Source organism: Cryptomeria japonica, chromosome 6, assembly GCF_030272615.1.
Source record: "Cryptomeria japonica chromosome 6, Sugi_1.0, whole genome shotgun sequence".
Lineage (NCBI taxonomy): Eukaryota > Viridiplantae > Streptophyta > Pinopsida > Cupressales > Cupressaceae > Cryptomeria > Cryptomeria japonica.
Window position 1 is genome coordinate 237,059,922 of NC_081410.1, and position 19,895 is coordinate 237,079,816.

Consider the following 19,895-nt stretch of genomic DNA (forward strand, 5'->3'; position numbering starts at 1 on the left):
AAAAAATGACTCCGTATGCCCAAGATAGAGCCAAAAAACCAAACCCCCCCTGAAAAATCTCTGCAAGCTGAAAAACCTGTTACAAGGAGAAGCAATGAAGCAAATCACAGAAAGAAAGAATACACAGGAAAAATATGCTCCAAAATATGAGAGCTCAATAATCTCCAAAATGTATTGTCAATAATAATCCTTCTTCATACAATGAAAAGAAAGAACTCAACCTTTAATAGGTCAAGAAACCCTAAAAGGGAAAACCTAGGTTTGCACATAATAATTAATTATATGCACCTAAAGTTAGCTTAAGTGTAAAAGAGATAAAGGGAACTTAAATAATTAAACAAATATTGTTTAATTATTCAAGTAAATACCCGAATACTCTAACACCCCCCCTTAAGATAGACTTAGGGAGAAGCTAAAACCTAGAACAGCTATTGAAAGCAATAAAGATGGGTCCCGGCAACAAGGCCCGATCAGGTACCCAAATACAATGAAATCTCTATGAACTGGAGAAATAGAGAAAACCACATGGGAACAAAACTCTACTCCAAAAAGAGATGAAAAAGAATATCACTGAAGCATGAAGAACCTGCAAACTCTATTGAAGAATAATTGCTGATCTGAAGAACATCCACTGAACTAGAACATGACCAGGTAGAGAAGACTGTAATCTGCATGAGTGCCCTCAAATGACACTACTCGAATCAGGAGGCAAATAAGGCAAAAACAATTGAAATCGAAGATACAGATGGCATGAATAGGAGTTGTGAAAATACAACACCACAGGAGCCCAAATAATCTCTGCAAGCTGAAAAACCTATTACAATGAGAAGTAATGAAGCAAATCACAAAATGAAAGAATACACAGGAAAAATATGCTCCAAAAGATGAGAGCTCAATAATCTCCAAAATGTATTGTCAATAATAATCCCTCTTCATACAATGAAAAGAAAGAACTCAACCTTTAATAGGTCAAGAAACCCTAAAAGGGAAAACCTAGGTTTGCACATAATAATTAATAAAAGAATTAATTATATGCACCTAAAGTTAGCTTAAGTGTAAAAGAGATAAAGGGAACTTAAATAATTAAACAAATAATGTTTAATTAATCAAGTAAATACTCGAATACTCTAACATTATCTTTGTAGACACCCAAAATTGTCCAGTCTAATTAAATAAATATTTTATTTATTTAATTATCTAAGCTTAATTCTTCTATTAATTAAATAAATTTTTATTTATTTAATTAATTCATTTATCCTCTTCTAGCCTTATTTATCATTTAAATAAATACATTAATTTATTTAAATTATCCTTTTCCTAAATTAAATAAATATTTTTATTTATTTAATTATCCCACTTCTTCTATTAATTAAATAAATCTTTATTTATTTAATTAATTCATTAGCCTTTTCTACTTATGACACATGTCATTCATCTCTTAATTCATACACTACCTACCCCTTTCATTATTTTATTATTTCTTTTACCTACCCTCTAATCATAGCCGACCTCCTTTTACACCTCTCAATCTTATCCCTCCATTTCATATAGTGTCTTCTATATAAGGAGATGCTTCCTTCACTATCAAACCCTAATCATTCATGCTAATTGTTCTATGCATTCTAATCATCTTTTATGCACTTACGATCCTACTAGCAACCACATTTCGTTCTTTGTTGAGCTCTTGTGCACATAAAATCTGAGAGCAAATATATCAAGCAAGATCAATGGAGATAGGAAGAATGGAGATCAAAACCCTATTGTACATGTGATGGTATAATCTTTGTGATTTCATTTGATTTGCATTGTCTTAGGTAATCTTCATATGTTATGGTGGATCTTTGTTGTTGTTAGGCTAGGGTTTTGTGGTTGAATTTATTTAGCCTTTCAATATTGTTATTATTTTTATCCATTTTCACCATATGCATTTTGGCACGCCCGGTGGGGCTCTTGTCCCTTTTGCATTTAACATCCTTGTTGCAGATTTTGTATTTTGAAGTTGCAGATCTGACGTTTTCGGCAGCATTTTGATATTTTCGCGTCTGCGCACTTTCGGATCGCGTTTTTAATTTTCTGGCGCATCTGCGACATCTGGAGTCGCGTTTGTGTTATTGGCAATATTTTATTTTGCAAGTTCCAAGAAAGCATGTTTGTGTTATAAAATCGCATCTGCGCTATTTTTAGCCGCGTTTGTGTCCAGAAGACGCGTCTGCGTTCTGTAGTCGCGTTTGTGTCTTACAAAACCGCATTTGTGTCACAAAGTCGCGTCTGTGTTGAGGGTAATCACGTCTGTGTTCACCAGTTTCAAATTTTGGGTTTTTTATTGATTCAGTTTTTGGATTTTGCATTTAGGGTTTTAGATCTGGTTTATTTTGAGCTAACATTTTCAGATCTAGCTAACGAAATTGGTGTAGCTTGTCTTGAAAGCTAAATCGTTTGGTTGAAGGCCCCTATTTTCACAAAGTCTTTTGGGTTTAAAATTTACCTAACTTGTGTGCTTGCAGGAAGGGGTGATTATTTGAAACAATCCAAACTACTAACAACTCTTTGTTGCAGGTCCTTGGCAAGGGTTTTTGGATTTTTATTGTGTGTCTTGTTTTCATAGACTAGCAAACACTTCAATTGGTGCACTAAAATTGAATCATTGTCTTTTGTGTCTTGAGCAATAGGCTCTTTTTGTTTAATCTTTAGAGGGTCTGTCTTCCCGTGTGGTCATTAGGACTACTAGTGAGAAGAGAATGACCCAAGTGGTAGCGAGGAAAACCCACCTCTTCCGAACCACTATAAACAACTATATTCATGGTGAAAACTATGGATAACGTGTGCTGATTAGTTCATACCAACACTATGTCTCCCCATAAACCCATTTGATCAAATTTATTTGATCATTTGTAGTGTGTAACCCCTACCGGCTGGGAGCCTTCTGTATTTACAGAGCTGAAAGTGTCGCATGTATGGCCACACGAGCGGATGCCCTTACTAGCACCTTTTTGTTTTAGAAGCCCAAATCCTTCTAGTTGTTGGGGCAGGAGGTCGGACCTCTGGTAGCGGCCCACACACATACGGTTCTTAGTAGAGATACAAAGTTCGCCACGGGGAGTTTTCGTGGGGACTGATGCTTGGCTGACCTGAGAAGTGAGTGCCGAGGGTGGAGCCAGTGAGGTCAAGCATCTAAGTATCTGCTCTAAATAGCATAGCCTCGGGGGTAAAACCCCATGTGGGATCAACAACTATTGTCTTGGTCAGCCATAAGAATTGTGCTTGACTTATTTTAAACATTCAAACCATTCAAGACCAAACAACAAAACATTGTGTCTTTTGTGTCTTCAAGTGTATGCAAAACATTTTGACATCAAACAACACACTTTTCTTAGAGTCATTTTGAGTCTAGACACTTGCAAACATTGGGTCTTCATCAACACTGTGTCCTTTTGTCACGAAAAACATTCAAACAGTCAGATTTGGTCACAACAAAACGACTTCACAAGTTGGAAAAAATTGCACAAATTTTATAGAAATGTGTCTGTGTCAGACATAATAGCATCTGTGTTGCATAACTGCATCTGTGAAGGGCAGAATCACATCTGTGTTCCAAGAATAAATATTACACTTTGCAAAAAAAAACTTAGAAATGCGTCTGTGTTAAACAGAGCCATGTTTGCATCAGGAAACCGCGTCTGTGAAGTATACAGGCGCGTCTGTGTTCAGAATTGAAAAACTGTTACAGTCCAGCAAACAAACACAGTCAGTTTTAGAATTCTTGAGCTTCCTAGGTCATTTCTCCAGGATTTCATTTAGCAGTCAACCTGTCTTTGGGTCTCACAAAGTCCATCATTGCTTCACACCTTACATTACATTCACATTTGTCTAAACTTGAGTCAAAAGGTCACTTGCTTGTCCTCTTCATACTTTGTCAACACACTACATACAACAACACTTTTCTAAGTGGTCCCTCATCAAGGTTTCTTACCTTTGGGTCTCATTTGGTCTTACTTAGAGTCAAGGTCAACTTACCTCATCAAGAGAAACTATCCTCTCTTTGGAAGCTACACCTACTCTACTACATACATACTTGGTCTTACACTTTGGACATTGCAAGTACACTTCAGATTCATTTACATTCCATCCAACTCTTGGTCTTCCATACTTTTTCCATTTTCATCTAGTCTCACACATCTCGGTCAATACCTAGTTCATGGTTGAAACTTGTCTTCAAAAATCTAGGAGAGAAGCTAAAGAGGCCCAAGAGTCCGCAAACATGAGTGTCTATGAGTATGACAATGATGTCTTTTTCAATACTGATCATAACACATTACCTAACATGGATGCCTATAGAAACATTCCAAATGTTGAGAACATGGACACTACAAACAACAATGATACACACAATGATGATATGGACAACTTTTCTGTACATTCAGCAGATGTGGAAGAATCCATTATGAATCCCCATTTCAATCGATTGGTTGAGGAAATAATGAGGAAGGATAGACAATACTTCTTACAAATGATGGCACAAAGTGGAGCCAAGATACCTCATGATTTTGACATGTCTTAAATAATGGAGCATAGACCTTTGCAACAAACTCACCCCAACATGGATCAAAGGAGGACTAATAGTGGAGGAAATAGAGGACCACATATGGTACCTAAATCACCATCATCTTTGCTTCAAAAACCAGAGGTCCCACATACACATGGTCAAGCATATGATACTCACCTTCGTAGACCATTATGGAAGTCTTATGCAGACAGATATGCTCAATCACATACCAATGCTAAGGATCAACCACCAAAGCAATTGGATATTCAAAGGCATGCTCAAAATTTGGACACAAGGAAACCTCATGTCAAATTTGGGGGCAACACATTAGAACATGACATGCCTGTAGAGTATGGTATACATGCACAAAATAGATATGGTGTTCCTCAACATGAATCTATACCAAGTGGTCCATATACACAACATCACTATAGACCTCCTCCATATGAACATGTGTATGATCAATACCATCCATATATTCAACATGCTCCTCCTCCAATTGGTGCCTCAAGCATAGGGTATGGTCCAAGAAGTCGATCTCCACCTAAGAGCAATTTGGAACAACAAATCAGGGACTGACAAAAGAAAATGGAGGACATAAATACACCAAAGCCAACATACACAATGAGAGACATATGTCCTTGTAGACACCTAAAAATGGTCAACGCTTGCGGAGTCATGCTTTAACATTTGCGCATTGCCTCATTTTAGGTTTTTGCATCGCATTAACATTTCTCCTATGATTCGTACTTGGTCTTTATCATTTGCGAACATCGAGTCATTCTTCTACATTCTTCATTTATCTCGCTCTCGAATTTGGTCTTGTCGACAACACTATCCAGTCATGATTTTAATCGATCTTATCCTATTGCATCAATGTGCGTTCTTATTTGTCATCATTTTGGACATCGTCAATCCTAATTAGGGTTTTGTCCTCTTGTCAATCTTGCGATCAATTTGTCATCGATCGTTGTCCTCTTATCAACTTGTCAATCTCGTTGTTTTACGATCGATTCATCATCGATCCTTGTCCTCTTCAATCATGTCAATTGGCGCATATCAATTTGGTCTCTTTGTCAATATTGGTCAATTTGTCAATCAATCTCAATTGTTTATCAATCATTTATCAAGTCAGAAATCATGATCGAATCGATATCAATTATCTTTTGTCAAGACCTAATTGTCATCCTTGCATTGCTAATTCATCTTCTAGGGTTTCGTGATTTAATCATTTAACCTTGTTTGTCATTTCTCCCTTTGGGATTAATAAATTATTTATTTATCCTAAGTCTTCTCATCACAATTAAATGTTCATTTAATTGGCTAATTATTCCTCTTTTTGTGAATTAATTGATAAATGACAAATTATTAATTAATTCACCTAATTTATCTTAATTTCCTAATTTCCTCTTTTTCACTAATTTTCCTATTTTCATAATTTTCTATTTTTCTAATTCCTAATTTCAATTCTCTCCTATTTTTCTCCTAATTTCATGGGAATGACATGTCAATTTGTCATAAATTTGTCATAATTGACAATCAATCAATTTTGACATAGAAGTTGTCATAATTTGTCATAAATTATCAATCAACAAATTTTGCATAGAAAGTGCATAATTTGTCATAATTGACATAATTGATTTGCAATTTCCATTTGAATTGAATCATGCTAATCTTGTCATCTCTCCAATTCTTCTATAAATTGGATGAATTTCTTCAATCAAATCCCTTAATTAATAATCCTTAATCAGACTATCGAATTTACGCTTCTAGTACTCTTGATCAAAAATCCCGTCTACTTGCTTTCAATTGTGTGTGCACTTGTAGGTGAGATCCACAACTATTTGGAGAGGAAAGAAGAACAATGGAGCCACATGAAGGAGCATTCAAATCGTGTCTATGGTTTGCATAATTTCTTTGCTTTTGAATGTTTTTGTTTCATGTCTCTATTGAATGTGTCTTAGGATAGATTCATTACAATGAATGCATTTGTGATTGAGCTATTACGTTTATATGTTTTTGTGATGATTTCCTATTTCCTAACCTACATTAATTGGTGAACCTGACGTGAACACTAACCTTCTAACCTCTTTATGGTGTTTTGAGTGCTCTCAAGTTGATTTGCAGGCCAAAAAACCCAAAAACAGGGTCGTGCAGGGTTTTCTGGAGACTTCTGCGCCTGTGTCCTGCATCCTGCGCCTGTGTTGAGCATTCTGTGCCTATGTTGGAGACATTCTTTGCTTGTGTTCTACATTCTGCGCCTGTGTCATGGGTTCTATGCCTGTGTAAAGTCCAGAACAGAGGTAAAAAATGCAGTGTTTACTTGAAATTTGTTGTGTTTTTGCATTATGTTTTCTATGCTTTGGATTTTGGTACTAATTATCTATGCAGAATCTTGGCATACGCATGGAAAAGACAATAAATCAAACTACTAACACGCTTTGTGCAGATTCGAAAGTCAAAGAATAAGCGTATCAAACTTCTAACTTGGGTTTTTTGCAGGTTGCCTTGGAGAAACAACCAAACTTTGTGTTTGTGATTTTTAATTAGGCACCTAGTAATTTCTAAATAGGTTGGAATGAATATTTGTTTGCTTTGATTGTTGAGTATGACATTGGAGTAGGAGAGTATGCTCTCATCCTTCTTAGGGTGATCAGAAATCCAGATCTTCGATACCATGCTTGTGTTGTTGATTGTGTGTCTCCTTTAGAGGGCCTGCCTTCCCGACCACTTTGCTTTTGCAAGAAAGTGATAATCGTGAGAAGGGAATAACCCAAAGTGAGTATGACTAGAATTCCTTGGCATTATAACTCACTATAAAAAAATACCTGATGAGCGAAAGCTTTGAAGGAAGTATTACGTGGGAATTGCAGTTACTTGGGAAGTGATGACCCTTGAACTCTTTCTCATATCAACATCTAAGTAGGGCCTCTTGGTCTAAATCGTGCTTGCGCGACTACATTTGTTTGGTATCTTGATGGGCTTAATGTCTCAATCATGCTTGCGTGACATCAAGGAGTAATGCTTAACAGAAATCCTTACTAAACACCTTGTTTTTAGAGGCCAAAAAAACCCTTCTAGTTGCTTGAGAAGGAAAAATTCGGATACTTGGAAGAGATACTAAGTCGGCCATGGGGAGATTTCCATGGGGACTGATGCTTGGCTGCCCTGAGAAGTGAGTGCCATGGAGGGGAGCCCGTGGGGTCAAGCATCTATGTATTCTCCTTGAATCCCATAATGAGTCTACCTCTCAAGTACCTAATGTCTTTGCCTACCATAAGAAATGTGGAAATGAGCATGATTGTCTTGAGTCTAAGTTGCAATATCTTGTCTTCTTTACTTGTCAAAAGTTGAATTGCATCTCATTTCAAAAACAAGGCAAATTGATCCAACATAAGATTAAACACAAGAGACATTCATCCAACAAAGGTTCAACAAGATTCAAAACTCATCTTCAAACATGGTTGTCAAATATTGTTCAAAATCTTGTCTCAACATTCATGTCACTTACATTTAAGTTCATCCTAGGTTGCATTTTGCAAAAGTCATTGTCAACTACCAAGGTTAGGTTTCACCTAGGTCATACTCCTTTGCATATCAATAAGGGTCATCCATTTTCATGTGTCCTCTTGCATTAAAGTCATACCATTGTCATACATTCATATTTGCATACCCTAGGTATCTTCATTAAGCTTAGGTCATTATCATATCATATTAGGGTCACTTGCATAGTAATTGTCCCTTTGCATATAGTGTCAAAACTAGGTTTTGTCATACTTGAGTAATCCAAATCTTTGAATCAACCCTAAGTCATTGTTAAGAAGTCTAGACCTTGTCAAACCTTTTCTTTTTATGTCATTATTGTCATTTGGTCAAACCTAGCTTAGTATCCAAGCATATAGGGGAGACTTTGTCATTTGTCCTTTTGTCACTTGGTCCTTTTGTCCTTTGAGGTCTAGACATCATTTCAATTTCCTAAGGGTCTCTTTTTAGATTTGCATTCCAAAAAGTTTGTCAAAATCTTGAAAAAAGAATGAAAAACATAGGTTGCATTCTTGCCATAGATTGCATTCTCATTCATTTAGTTCGCATTCAGTTGCATATCATACATTTCCCTTGAAAAATTCCAAAAATATTGCATTTGCATAGTGACATGTCTATTGAAACAAGGTTCCAAGCACCAATGATGCAACAAAGTTTGACATATCAACCGACAATGCAATCACAATTATATCGAACCCAACAACAAAGCAACATCGATCAAACTTTTTATGATGAAACAAGTCTCCAAATACAAAAACTAGAGGAGAAACTAGCTCAAGAAAATGAGATATTGGAACAAAGAGTGAAAAACATTGCGAAGAATAGATCACAAATGTCCAAAATGTTTCGAAAATTTCCAGGTCGAAATCAAAAGATTGAGCCAATTGATGTAAGGTCTCTTATCGAACGATCAGACATACCAGCTCTCCTCTCCCAAATAGAGATGATGAAACAATTTCAAGAAAGGAGACAACATCAATTTCAACATTATGTGCCTCCACAACAAGAACAAGAAGGTGTTTACTATCAATCTGATTTTCAACCAATACAACCAATGGTTCAACCAATTGTCCAACATATTCAACCAACGCAACCAATGGTCCAATTTCAACAATATGTCCAACCAACTATACAATGTCAACAAATGGTTCAACCAATGGTGGAATATCAATGTCAACAACAATCACCAAACATTCAAAAACAAAGGTTGTAGCACACACCAAGCCAAGTTTCAAACATGTCAGAACAATTGAACCAAGTCCAATATCAAAACATGACATCAAACCAAGACCAAATTTTTGCCAAACAAGTTCAAATTCCAGATACAACTATGTCAAAACCTCGAAAGAAAGGTGGCTTTATTGCAATGATCTTAAGGAAATTACCAAGTGAGTTCTTGGAGGAAGATCAAGATAATACACTTATGTCTAGCAATGCCTCATCCCCCCGCAAAGAAATTGACTCTCCAGTGGCATCTATCCCTACACCTTTAAAATTTTCACAGGAACCTTCCATATTGTCCTCATCAAACAATACCCTCAAGGATGCAATTACCCAAGGGCTATCCATAATTGATTGCCATGATAATCCAATTCATGATGCACATCCTTGTCATGTTTTAGAAATACAAGACCCAATGCCACCATGCACTTTATTGCCATTACCTATTTTAGAGGACCCCATTCGAAGTCCCTCTTCCTCATGTTCAAGCATTGATTCCTTGCCAGAATCCATCACAAATGTTCAAAGTGCATTTCCTTCATGCCAAACCATTGATCCCTTGTCAGAATCCTCCATGCATATCAAAAGTCCAACCTCATGTCAAGAGGATAATTTAGAGCATGAAGAAACGTGTCCTAAAGAAAATCAAGATCAAGATCCTGAAACTTTATCATCCCATCCAATTGTTGACCAAGACCCCATGTTCCCAAACACTCATGATGATTCCCCTATTCTTGTCCATCCTATCCAAAGTCCTATTGACACTCCATTCCCCAGGCAAGATCAAGATATCCCAGTCCATCAAATCCCAAATGATCCCCTTCCATTTCACGAAAAAAATGTCCTTTCAAATCCCATTGATATTCAAGATATCCTTTCCATCCTTTCTGATGATCCCATTGAAAGTCAAGAGAAAAGCACCTTTAAAGAGGATTCCAATGATCTTCCTCCTTGTCAAGATCAAATTATGCGTTCAAATCCTCCACAAGATCCTTTTGTTCCTCCATCTCCTTGTCCTAATCTAGCATATCCACTCCAAGATCATATTTCTTGTGATGATCCCCTTATTTCTCCCATTCCATCTCTTGAGGAGCCTGTCATTGAACCATGTCCACTACACAATCCTAGTCCTCCTCATGATCCTAATCCCCCTCATGATTATAATGTGTCAGTGCAAGATGTTCATGAACCCTCGACATGCATAATGGGTTCTTCCACTTTGGTGCAATCCGATCCACTTCATGATCTCATTATTTCTCTCATGTCATATCCACCTCATAATGGACTCGCGTCTTCTTCCCAAAGAAAAGAGTATCCTACAAGTCAAGATATTCATAAAGGCAAAGGAGTAGATCTTCATGAGAAAGAACCCCTCCATATCAAAGAATATACTAATGGTCATGGCTACACAACTCACACTCAAGGCGTTGGTATCCCTTCAAAGTCAAAATCCAAATCTCCACCTTCCCCATCATCGCTTCCATCCATTCTAGGTCCCTATATCCCTCCATCTCCTATGCAACATCAGCAAAGGCACACATCTTGGAGAACCTTCCATCCATCCCACAGGCCTCCATATCATTCCCATCCACACCGACATTCATTCCCTCTTCCAAGCAATTTGGATGCCAAGTATAAAAGTCATAAGTCTAGAAATCCACATGTATTCAAGGATCAACATGTCCAATATAATCGACATGTCAAAACAAAGAACAATATGATCTATAAAGAAAAAGAAATATCCAAAAGGCCACAAAGGCCCACTGAGCAAAATCAAAAACAAAAGTCAAAATATATATGGGTTCCTAAATCCCTTGTGCAAGCAATGCACTCTAAGGAACCACAAAAGCATGAAAAATCAAAAACCATGTGGATCCCTAAGCGGCTCTTGGAAGCACAAAAGCCTAAAGAAACATCAAAATTGGCATCTAGAATTTCTATTCCTCCATACAAACCTCTCAAATCTATTCCTCCATCACCTTCTTTATCCATTTTGGGACCTTATGTCCCAAAATCCCAAGCTATTCCTCCATCCAAATCTCACAATCTGAGATCTATTTTTCTTCCATCAGTCCATCACCCCTCAAGGTGTGTGCCAATGTCGATCTTGCCTTCATTTCCGTCCACTGAAGCCCAATTCTTCCAATACCCTATCCATTATCCAATGCATATTTTCCATCCTTCCATCCCTTTGATCCAATCCTTTGCATAAATCCTCGCCTTAGTTTCATCTTATTTTCCATGTCCTTATCCTACCAACGTCTTTGAGCATGCTTTTAAAGGTTATGGTCCATTTTTTTATTTTTTTTCAAGGCTACTATCCAAACAAACAGACGCTTGAGTCCTTCTTCCATCCCCTATCATGTGTCCATCTTCTATTGAAAAAGTCAAAAATACAAAAAAAGTAAAAAAAAAAAAAAAGTGAAAAAAGACAAAAAAAAAAAAAAAGCAAAAAAGTAAAGAAAAAATAATTCGTCCACTGGTGAAAACCTGGCAAACAGGCGCCTTGGGCAAGTACCATGATGAAAACCTGGCAAACAGGCGTCATGCATAATTTATGAACTTCTTGCACACCACACTTGGGGGCAGATTTCCTCCTTCATATCTTATTGCCCTTCATTATCCTATCGAACCCCTGTCATTACCCTTCATATCCTATTGTCCTTCATGTCCAGTTTCCTCTTTCCACCTTTGATCTTGACAAGGCTGACGATCGTCATGAGCATCATGCATCTTGTTTGCAGCTTTTAGTCCATCATAGCTTTTGGTCATTTATCCATTTGCTTATTATAACTTTTCATCCATATTCCCTAGCTTATTGCAACTTTCTACCACTATCCCTTAGCCAATCCCGACCTTCAGTCCATGTCCCTTATCCATTCTTGGTCTTGCTTATCCTATCCATATCTTATCACTATCCATACACTCTTTTTCATTCCTTGATCTTGATCTAACATAAAGACGCAAAAATTTAAACATGGTTTCAAACACTTCTTGACATGTCCCTCATGCCATGTCACTGATATACATTGTCATATCCAGTCTCTTGTCCCATCACGCAATAGCCCTTGAAAATTGCATCTGCATTGTCTCCATAATAAAAGGCCTTTGTCTTCCCTCTATCCACCAACATTCCAGAAAGCCTACTTATTCACCTGTCATATTCCTTGCCTTGCTAGACACTGGGGGCAAAAAAATAAATAAAAAAAAAATTGAAAAATGTCCTGAAAAAATCTCTTAAAAATTGAAAATGTCTTGAAAAAATCTCAAAAACATTTAAAAATGTCCTGAAAAAATATCTAAAAAACTGAAAAAATGAAAATCCCTAAAAATCATAAAACGTCCTAAAAAAAATGAACAAAAACATTTCAAAACATTAAAATCCAAAAACAAGCATTTTGCAATAAATGATACCTTGGTGCATAGACCGATCACTGAGCATCCATCCAATGACTCGCAATCAATCAAACACTATGCTTTAATGAAATCATGCATAAACAAATGAACTCTTTCAATCAAACCAGACATTCAAACTGATCAAAATTGTCATATCAATCGAACGTTACCATCAAAATCATTTGTCCTTGTCTCTACTATCATGGGTCTTATACAAGGTGTGGTATACTCGAAACCAGACTGTGTCCTATCTTAGACGGGGTACCACATGTCCTGAAACCAGACAGCATGATCGTCCTATCCGCACTTTCAACTTTTGACAATGAAGATCAAGATGTTTGTTTGATTTGCTGGCATTTGTGCATCTTATCTTTTTATTGATTTATCTTTGGCTTCGGTCATGTTCCTATGTTGCTCGATGATGTCACTGAGTGATTTAGAGTGACCGGGATGGTTCATGATCCTTTTCTTTTTTGATTGTGAGTGTTGCTTGTCTATGATGTGTCTGTCTTTTGCAAAAAGGGTTGCATTTCAGCTCTGGCCTTCAATGCCATGATGCTACGCATCCATTTTGCTACATTAAAATAAAGGTTCTCACCTACAAAGTGCATTAGTGAAAGCAAGTTTTTCCTTCATCTCTAACTGTCCTCTATCTAATTTCTGCTTACTAACATTTCTTCCGTCAGTCTTGTCAATCTGTTTGCTCCTATCATTTTCTATCATTCTTATCGATCAATTGGCCTCTTTTCTGGACATTTCCAGCCAATTCCTCGAGGGGGCATGAATATGTCATTGTCATTGTCTGGGGCATTTTCATTATTGTTCTTTGAAACAACGCTTAAAATCGCATTGTCTCAAAGAGGGGCAAAATGTAGACACCTAAAAATGGTCAACGCTTGCGGAGTCATACTTTAACATTTGCGCATTGCCTCATTTTAGGTTTTTGCATCGCATTAACATTTCTCCTATGATTCGTACTTGGTCTTTATCATTTGCGAACATCGAGTCATTCTTCTACATTCTTCATTTATCTCGCTCTCGAATTTGGTCTTGTCGACAACACTATCCAGTCATGATTTTAATCGATCTTATCCTATTGCATCAATGTGCGTGCTTATTTGTCATCATTTTGGACATCGTCAATCCTAATTAGGGTTTTGTCCTCCTATCAATCTTGCGATCAATTTGTCATTGATCGTTGTCCTCTTATCAACTTGTCAATCTCGTCGTTTTACGATCGATTCATCATCGATCCTTGTCCTCTTCAATCATGTCAATTGGTGCATATCAATTTGGTCTCTTTGTCAATATTGGTCAATTTTTCAATCAATCTCAATTGTTTATCAATCATTTATCAAGTCAGAAATCATGATCGAATCGATATCAATTATCTTTTGTCAAGACCTAATTGTCATCCTTGCATTGCTAATTCATCTTCTAGGGTTTCGTGATTTAATCATTTAACCTTGTTTGTCATTTCTCCCTTTGGGATTAATAAATTATTTATTTATCCTAAGTCTTCTCATCACAATTAAATGTTCATTTAATTGGCTAATTATTCCTCTTTTTGTGAATTAATTGATAAATGACAAATTATTAATTAATTCACCTAATTTATCTTAATTTCCTAATTTCCTCTTTTTCACTAATTTTCCTATTTTCCTAATTTTCTATTTTTCTAATTCCTAATTTCAATTCTCTCCTATTTTTCTCCTAATTTCATGGGAATGACATGTCAATTTGTCATAAATTTGTCATAATTGACAATCAATCAATTTTGACATAGAAGTTGTCATAATTTGTCATAAATTATCAATCAACAAATTTTGCATAGAAAGTGCATAATTTGTCATAATTGACATAATTGATTTGCAATTTCCATTTGAATTGAATCATGCTAATCTTGTCATCTCTCCAATTCTTCTATAAATTGGATGAATTTCTTCAATCAAATCCCTTAATTAATAATCCTTAATCAGACTATCGAATTTACGCTTCTAGTACTCTTGATCAAAAATCCCGTCTACTTGCTTTCAATTGTGTGTGCACTTGTAGGTGAGATCCACAACTATTTGGAGAGGAAAGAAGAACAATGGAGCCGCATGAAGGAGCATTCAAATCCTGTCTATGGTTTGCATAATTTCTTTGCTTTTGAATGTTTTTGTTTCATGTCTCTATTGAATGTGTCTTAGGATAGATTCATTACAATGAATGCATTTGTGATTGAGCTATTATGTTTATATGTTTTTGTGATGATTTCCTATTTCCTAACCTACAGTCCTTATCCATTGGACAAGAGAATTCCAATGCCTCTATTTCCTACACACTTTGTGACGCCTAAGTTTGATAGGTATAGAGGAAAAGGGGATCCTAGGGCACACATAAGACAATTTTTCACAGCTTGCATTGAGGTAGCAGCAGAAGAGACATATTTGATGAGATTATTCCCACAGAGCTTAGGTGATCAAGCTATGGAATGGTTCTCCCAACTCCCACCTGGTATTAAGTCATGGGGTGACTTAGCAGAGGCATTCATCCAACATTTCTCCTACAACATAGAGACAGATATATCAGTCACTACTTTGTGCAACACCAAGCAAAAAGAGGGAGAATCTTTTGCATCATTCTTACAAAGATGGAGAAATCTAGCCAGTAGATGCTCTTGTGAAATTCCACAAAAACAAATGGTAGAAATGTTCACGCAAAATGTTAACAAAGACATTGGTTATGATCTAAGGAAAGCTTGTTTGTCCACCTTCAAGGACGTCATTGAGAAAGGCTTAGCAATAGAGAAGGTCCTAATTGAACAAGGAGTCATTAAGATATTCAAGGAAAACAAAGATGACTTTAAAGGAAAAGACAAGCCAAGATTTTGGAATAAAAACAAGAACACAGTCAATGATGGTGTTGTTGATGCGAATACAGTGTGACCCGAATTCATTTTTTCTGGATCAAGTTCTACAAACAATCAAGTGAATACTCAAACAACTTCCAGATCACGAAGAAGTACACTCCATTGGGAGAACCACTTGAGTCAGTTTTCAAAAAGCTAGTGGCAAACAAGGTAATCACAGTTCCAGATTTTCCTCCATATGAACCAAAGGTCAAACCAAATTGGTGGAATGATGATGAGTATTGTGAATTTCATAAGAGCAAGGGTCATAAGATAGGAAATTGTCATCGACTGAAGAACATCATACAAGATCTCATTGATAGAGGTGACATTGAGATTGAAGGGCACTCATCCAATCAAGAACATGAGATGTTTAAGAAACCATTCCCAAAGCATGACAAGGGAAAAGCTAAAGCCACAGATGACCAAACCAACTATACCAGAGCATCCTACAACTATGATTCAACCATCAATCACATCTCGATGGACAATTATGTCTCTACCATTATCATCAAGGACAAAGCATCTGAGAATTCTACTCGGAGACCCAAGATTGTCCTAAAAGGTGTTGGATCTTCTTCCAAACCTACCTCTGAATGTAATGTTACAACCCACCGAGGTAAAATCACTTTGCAAGGTGCTCCAACTAAAAACACTGCTACCTTATCAACCAAACCTGAGTATGACCTTGTAGAACAATTAGGGAAGACACCCGTGCTCATCTCCATTCTTGAGCTCCTACGCATATCCCCCACTCATAAATCCATTCTTGACAAAATCTTGAGAGAAACTATCATTCCTACTGATCTGAATGTGGACCAGTTTCAAGCCATGGTGGGATACCTTTCCATTCCACACTCCCTTACATTCATAGAAGTCGATGATGCCTCCATAAGTTGGCCACATAATGCACCATTACACATTAAAGCCTTCATATACAAACATCGAATCAAACGAGTCCTGATAGATGGAGGAGCAGGTCTAAACATTTGTACATTGAGCACTATTAAACAATTGGGATATTCCGATAAAGCTGTGAATTCTACAAACAAAATTACCATCAAGGCATATGATGATGAAGAGCGTTCATCCAAAGGCATAGTCACCTTGCCTCTCAAAGTTGGGCCAGTTACAAAGGATGTGGTTTGTCAAGTCCTAGATCTAGATCTCACATACAACATACTCTTGGGACGTCCATGGATTCATGAGATGAGCGCAGTCCCTTCTACATATCATTGATGTATCAAGTTTCGACACAATGGAGTTGAAGTGACTGCCAAAGCTGACCCAAATCCATTCATATATTGCAACAATCTATGACCTAGATCAGAAATAACAATTCCAGTCAATCGACAAGCTATTCCTTCTTCAGCATATGTGGATCCAGAATCCTTGAAAGCTTCTACATCAAAACAAGCAGAGCTAAAAGAAAAGTTCAAGATTAAAGACCTAGGATGTGGTGAGTATATCTCTCATGTTGATAAACTCCCACTATCTCCTAAGCCATTCAATCGACAAGAACAATCTACAAGCAATATGCAAGACCAAGGAATTGGGTGTGAACCACCTAGTGTTGTGGCTACTGAGTCTGAATGCAAATTTCCTCTAGTGGTGCAAGCAACTCTTGATATCAATAGTCCTAAGAGTGGTTCCAACAAAGAATCTATTGAGCATATCACTAGCCCTCTTGTGAACTCACATAGCTTTACCATTTCATCCACTCATTCCATTTCCACTCCACTTCCAAACTTGGATCAACAAGAATTACAAAAGCCCTTACTCACTGGGGATCAAAAATCAAGCTTTGAAAAGAAAAATCTAAAAGTCAATAATAAAGAAAAGTCCTTTAGTCCAAATCAAAATCAAAAGCTATTGGACTCTGCAAAAATCAAGGTCAAGGATAAAAATCCAATGAAAGAAAAAGAGCAAGAGTTGATCTCCCCTAATATCAAAATAACTGGGGGCAAAAATTCTACAATTGCAAGTCAAAAAGATCACTTGTTGATCCTAAGTCTCCATCATGCTATCCTATTTTCACTTCTTCTCACAATCATAAGCCTTCATAACTCATCCACTTGTTTCACACATCCATCCCCTTTTGGCGATACATCATGGACCTTTAATGGAGCTTCCTTGAAGGACTTTGTTATCAGGGATGCCCAAACTTCTTTAGGTGACACGCATATGGGACTGTGTAATCCACACACTAGTAATTCTATCTCAGTTCCTTCATCAAGGAAGACAGTCACTCAAGCTACACATCATTCAGTCAAGGAACAATGCAGCTACAATCACAAGGTCAAGCCTTGCACATTTGAGGTAGGAGATTTGGTCCTCAGAGAAAATCCCAAAAATCAGCAAGACAGAGAGAAGAAGGGCAAGTTTGAACCAAATTGGCTTGGTCCTTACATCATTACAGCAACATATGGATCTAGGGTATATCAGCTCTCAACTACAGAAGGTGAACCTTTGGAGGATCCTATCAACAGCATGCACCTTCGCAAGTTTTACAAATAGCTCTTCAGAGTATCCTAATTCAAAAAATACAAAAAAATTCAAAAATTTCAAAAATACAAAAAAATTATAAAACAAAAAAATCATTACTTGGTGAAAACCTGGTAAATAGGCACCTTGTGACACAAAAAACATTGAAAAATTGAAAAAAGTAAAGAGAAATAATTTCATCCAACGGTGAAAACCACTTCGGTGGCGCCTTGGGCAAGTACCATGGTGAAAACTGGGTCACCAGTGCCATGCGTAGAGACATTGCTCCTCCCTCCTTCAGGATTCACTTTCATTCTTTCACTTTGTACACACTCACAACCTATTCGTTCATAATAAACTTACCCATTCCCATCATGGCTTGTTATTGATCTACCTAAAATTGGTTAGCCATTCATAATAAACCTCCCTTTTCATCCCTTTCCATCCATAATAAATCAGCTCCTATTTGTGGCTAAGGCAAATCCTACATCTAGTGATGGGTGTGGAACTGAGAACATCACATGTTTCGAGGAGTACAGTTTCTTCCAGCTTCCTTCAGTCTATCCGCGCACAATTCACAATAAAGCAACATTTGCATCACAAATCCGCAATAAAGTTTCATCTTCTCCACAATAAAGTATCAGTTTCATGGATTCAGTCAGTTTCAGATGAGACACAGTAGCAACAATGGGCTTTAACAAATCAAATCTTTCAACAGACTCAGACAACATTGTGGTTCAGTGCTATCTATCCTTTATGTGAAAGTAAACATTGTGACCACAATCAAATAAGACTTATACAAGTGACAAGAGACACTAAACTTGAGGACTATAGTGGATGTTGGTGTCGAGTCTTGGTGTTATTTTGATTTTATCTTTTGGTGACATGTCTTTTAGGTTTTCCAGGATGTCTTTGACTAGAGATTCTATCTCCAGAATGTCTTTGACTAGAAAGGCGAGGATGGGATATCGTCACCTATTTGTATTTGCTGTCTGTGGATTGTCTCTTAGTAATGCTATGACTTGTCCAAGGATATGAGGACACTGTGAGTCTAGTGTGAACTGGGGCATTCCTTGTTTGTGATTGTCTTATCTCCATGCAAACAGGTACAATGACTTTCTGGGTCGAACATATGCCTCGATTGTCATAACTTAATTGCCATAATAAAGCTCAATGATGATAACGCACAAGAAGCTCTTTCACTTTCATATCTTCTATCTTTCATCCCCCTTTCTTGATTGACTTCCATCGTTCTTCTCGAGTCCGTGTAGCCTACTATCACATGACTGAGTATAATGACACACCAAAAACATTTGCATTTCATGTAGTTGCACCTGCATTACCACATATAAGCATTTCATACATACATATAGATATCACAACTGCATCACATCCTACATACAACACTTGTTAGCACAATTTACATTTGCATTATCATATTCATCTACATTACATACATTCACATTTGCATCATGCATACACATATAAAACATAAAAGAACAAAAAAAAATATATATTGCATTGCATCATATACATATTTGCATCCATATTATAAGCATCACATAAGAACATCTCATCACATAGGTATGCATGCATATAGCTGCCGCAAAGATGAATCATCTCATATATAGATATAAAGTGTCATGATACAATGATGTCAAAATCATATGGCTACAAAAGCACCCGCATGTGTCTACATCATCATATAAAAATGGTACAATACTGATACATAGGGAGCCCTCTGTGGCTATGATGAACTCCCTCCCTCAGAGCCACCTAGCCTCGATGGAATCTGAGCCCCTGAAGGACCCGCCC